The sequence below is a fragment of the Elephantulus edwardii genome, unplaced genomic scaffold, assembly GCF_000299155.1.
Source record: "Elephantulus edwardii isolate Elephantulus edwardi_28Jun2011 unplaced genomic scaffold, EleEdw1.0 scaffold00016, whole genome shotgun sequence".
NCBI classification, from domain to species: Eukaryota; Metazoa; Chordata; class Mammalia; order Macroscelidea; family Macroscelididae; genus Elephantulus; species Elephantulus edwardii.
The window spans coordinates 10,606,503-10,611,573 of record NW_006399766.1 but is presented as its reverse complement, the minus strand read 5'-3'; the positions used below and the strand labels follow the sequence as shown (position 1 = coordinate 10,611,573).

At 38.5% G+C, this 5,071-nt stretch overlaps 1 protein-coding gene across 2 annotated transcripts in view; it reads right to left on the bottom strand.

The window, feature by feature from the left end:
- Positions 1-5,071, bottom strand: part of TAB3 (TGF-beta activated kinase 1/MAP3K7 binding protein 3) — a 43,450-nt gene that overhangs the window by 11,757 nt on the left and 26,622 nt on the right. The window lies entirely within an intron of this gene.

Sequence of the window (5,071 nt, the reverse complement as noted above, 5' to 3'; positions counted from 1 at the left end):
GACTTTGCCATCACAATGATGCTCAGACTAGCTTTGGCCGTGGAGCTCAGCCCAGGTTGTCTTTGACCTTGGAGCCAAGGTAATTTGGCCTTTGCCAATGACCTTGAAGCTTGGACTTGGTAGTTTGGCCTTGGTCTAGACCTTGGAGCTTGGCCTCCAATCTCTAATTTGGACTTGGCCTAGCCCTAGGCCATATGAAAATGGACTAGGGCTTGGCATTTTGGCTTGACTTGGGACGTGAGTTTGGCTTAGGACTTTCACTAGTCCTATGGCCAGGACTAGGAAATAATTCATACCTGTTCCAGGCAATGAATCCGGTGTGGTCTTCCAAAAATCACTTTCTCTCAGCTTCCAGTTCCGCATGTGGAGAGATTGATTGCTCCAGCAAGCCTTTCACTTTTTCCCCCGCCCCCCCCCCAACAAATGTCCATCATATATATTTTGGGATTTCTAAAGTTGACTTCATAGTCCTGTATGAACTACTAAATATTTCCTTAATCTGTACAGTCTAACAATAATTAGAATCCTGGAATCTAACTAGAATCCTAGAATATAGAGGCTCAGTCCCTTTTAAAAAATAACCACCACAAGGCACTTTGATCATTCTCTTTCCCAAAAGGATCTATATCCTTATTATAAGATTGACTACTCAATGAATAAATGGAAAAAATTACTTTTCATATATCACTGGATACTGACACTCAATTGACACTAATTCACTGAACTTCACCAGATTGGGGTCATATGAAAATACTCCCCCAAACCCATACTCATGTTATACTAGAGAGTATACCACATCATGCTTAGTGAAAACAAAAAGATGATTGAGCAAAACATACATGTTCAGGGCAGAAAAGGGAGAATGGTGAAAAACCACTAGTGTAGTAGAGGCTAGTGGACAGAGGGACTGTTATTAACAGTCAAAGACTAATAAAAATTGATTATATAAAACAATTTACATGAATATGTCAGGAGCTGGCTAACCTGCAAAACAGGATCAGCAACGCCTTGTAAAAACAGCAGGACCACCTATCTTGGCTTGACCATCTGTTCTACAGTAAACAACTCCAGGAAGCAATATGCTAATGAATAAGGAGTGACCAAAGGCCTCAGATTTCTAGGAATGTGATACTTTTTTGCTTTCCAATAGATATCATAGGATATCCCAGAAGATTGTTTTGCGTGAATGTCTGATCTACCAGTCAACAACTCAGGTAAGAGATAATGCGATTACCCATGCAGGCATGTTCCTAAGACGTGTATATATACCCTTGCAAGAATATTAAACTTGCTATTTGTCACCAGCAAATAGTCTCTCCGCGTCTTCATTTCAACCTGGTGCCTCCTTTTGGCGGAATTCTCTAGACATATCGGGGCTGGATCCCCAATAATTGTATGCAAACCAATTAAAAAAAATTCAAAAATTAAACTCCCGCCTGTTTCCAATCACTCTGATTATGAATGCCTCAAACACATCAAGAATGAATTTTTTAAAACACCAACCAAATCCTATTAATCTTTAAGAGACAGATTCAAGAAATGAGGCGGGGAAAGCCTAAAAATCATAGGAAGAAGTATAGAACCAAAAAAACCCCAAAAATGATCTCCAACGAAAAGCAATCAGAAATAGAAATACTAATCTCTCATAAACTAGACCCTAGACACAATAGAATAAGAGTACATAACCCTAATTAATATCTATGCACCGAATGACAGAGCTGCTAAAGGCACAAAACAAGCATTAACAGAAGTGAAGAAACAGACTTCAACTCACCACTTTCACTGAAAGATAGGACAACTAGAAAGAAACTGAACAAAGCTTCAGAGAACTAAACTGTACAATTACCCAACACGACATTATAGACATGTACAGAGTACCACATCCAACAAAAGCCCAATTTATATTCTTTTGCAGCACACACAAAACATTCTCCATAGGCCTAGAAATTACAAAGGGGAGAAACAAAGGGAATTAAAAATAAAGTAAGATCAGGAGTTGGTTCTTTGCCAATGTCGATAACATCTGGTGGCTTAGTGGTAAGGAATTGCATTGCCAGTCCAAAGCTGCACAGTTTCAATCCACCAGGAAGATGGGTGATTTGAAAACACAATAGAGGGTCAGCTGTGGGTCGGTTCTCACTAAACACTACACAACAATAACAAAAAAAAAAAAACCAAAAGAACTCAAATGAGTGATGCAGAAGCAACCAAAATCAACAGATAATAACAGACTATCATGACAATCATTACAACAATAAATCAGGAGGAAATGGACAAATTCCTACAAACTCAAATACTAATGACAGAATTAGAATACTTGAACAGACTCTGGCCTGGCAGGCTTACATTTATGAATTACCTCCATAGGCTTTCTTGCCTTCTGAATTCTTATTGGGTTTGGCCAGTAGAAGGGCCCAGTAAGAGGAAGGTGGAGAGCTAAAGAATAGACTCATCACAAAAGAATAAATGGGTGGAGGGAGGGGTGGGTAAAGGTAAGGGGAAAAATCCGTTGTGAAAAAACAATGTATATGAACTTTGTAAGTAAACCAGTACAAAAGAAAAAGTAATTTTCATATATACATATAAATATATAAAAGAAATTGAGCCGTTGAGGTTACAGCTTGCTGTTATCCACTATCAACACTCTAGGCATCAGCAGTCAGGAAATCAAGATACAAACTGCATTAGGTAAATCCGCTGTTAGGGACCTTTCTAGAGGTTACAGCTTGCTGTTATCCACTATCAACACTCTAGGCACCAGCAGTCAGGAAATCAAAATATGAATTGCATTAGGTAAATCCGCTGTTAGGGACCTTTCCAGAGTACTGAGAAGCAATGATGTCAGTCTAGAAACTAAGGTGTGTCTGGTCCAGGCCATGGTCTTCACAGTTACTTGCTACGTAACAGAGAGCTGGACAATTACTAAGGAAGACAGAAAAAGAATTAATGCCTTTTGAGTTGTGGTGCTGGAGAAGAGTCTTCAACATACCATGAACCACCAAGAAAACAAATAAGGCTATCATGGTGAGGGTGAAACCAAGTTTCTCCTTGGAGGCTAGGATTTTGCAGCTCTGTCACACATATTTTGGGCATGTGCCCAGGAGGGACAAATGCTTGGAGAAGGACATCATGCTCGGAATAGTGGAGAGACAGCACAGGAGAGGAAGATCCCAGATGACATGGATTGATACAGTAACTAGGCAATGGGGGTAGATGTGCCAGAGTCAATGACAGTCGCTCAAGACAGAGCAGGCTTCAGAGCTGTAGTACATAGGGTTGTTGTGTGTTGCAGGTGACTCAACGGCATATATAAACAACAATAGGTTATAAAAAAAATTTCACATGCATAAAAAATCCCCAGACAGCTTCATGGTGAAATCAACCAAAGATTCAGAAAAATACTATCACCAACTCTACTTAAATTATTTCAAACTACAAAAAAAGAAGGAACACCTCTACATTCATTCTATGAGTAAGTATAACCCTGATACCAAAACTATGCAAAGATATCATAAAAAACTATAAACCAATATTCTGCATGATCCTTTTTATTCAAGTTAAACGTTGTAAGCCAATATACACTAAATTACATACACAGTGGCACTGTTATAAATCGGGACCGACATCGGGGTTGGAGGAATCTAAGAAAAGAGGGGATAAATAATGTATACTGCATTGACTCAGATGGAGAGAACTGTTTGAAAGGAATATATGTGTAGGTATTTTCATGACAAGAGTCCAGCATGAGCTGCATTGTTGACTGGACTGGGGGGTCTGAAGGGGGAGGACTGTATAATAATGAAAGTATTTTTACTTACTTTTCAAAAAGGAAAAACCACCTGGGGGGAGGAGTAGGCAGGGAGAAAAATGTACAACAATGAATGAATGGAAATCCAAAGTCTTTATAAACTTTCATTAAAAATTTAATAAAATTAAAAAAAAAACCCTGAACATAGAAATTACATATGACCCAGCTATTCTACTGCTTAGAATATATCCCAATAAGAGGCTCAAACCTAGACTTGTACACCGATGTTGATAGTAGTGTTATTCACCATCCCAAGAACACAGAAACAGACCAGATGTCCAAACACAAACAAACGGATTGAGAAGTTATGGTATATTCATCCAATGGAATATGATTCAGCACATAGGAGCAATGATTTTGTCAATTACTACCTAACTTGGGAGGGACTGGAGAACATGATATTGAATGAACTCAGTCTCACAAGGACAAGGAGTGTATAAAACTGTTATTATAGAATGATGAGGTGGGGGTGGAAGCAGAAGGGTGAGGATGGGTGTTGGGGGGTAGGTTATTAATCACAGGATTGCACAATTTGATGGGGGGGTGTGAAGGAAATTAGAAAGACCTTGTGTGAAAAACACTAGCAGAATACTAGTAGAAAATGATGTGTCATTTCGTAGATTTCTCAAACAATGTTCTAAAAAGAGAGCACTTAATCTTATTACAAAGAATTCTAGCAGGCAAACATATACAATTTTGTAGGTTCTACCTGTTAAATATCAGGTGTTGCTTGCCTTTTGTTAAGCATTGATTATGTTTCCTGTTCTTTTCAAAATTACCCAATGTGAATGTTTTCTGCCATATGCATTCCCAGAATGTTACAAATACCACAGCTACCTAGAGAGTGGGTTGTTTTTTAGTATCATGTACTTGATGCACCACAAAGACACCGTTTTACCAAGTCCTGCCAAATAGTCATTTGATCCCATTTGCAACAGAGACATACAAATGTGGCCGCTAATGGATTCTTACAAGTGTGGACATCTGAGGAATGGACTGTGACCACCTGTTGTCTTTTATTTTAAAAAAAAAAAAGAAAGAAAAATGGTCCATATAACTCTTAAACACAGATCCTTAGAGTCAACCCGTTGGTTCTAAATTTGAGATGGAGAATCCTTCCAAGTTCTTCCATGTACTTTAAAATATGCAATGAAAAGGGTTTTTTCCCCCTTGTTTTAAAAAATATTATTTATTTCAATGATAATTTACAGAGACTTTGGATTTCCATTCATTCACTGTTGCACTTTTCTCCCCTCCCAACCC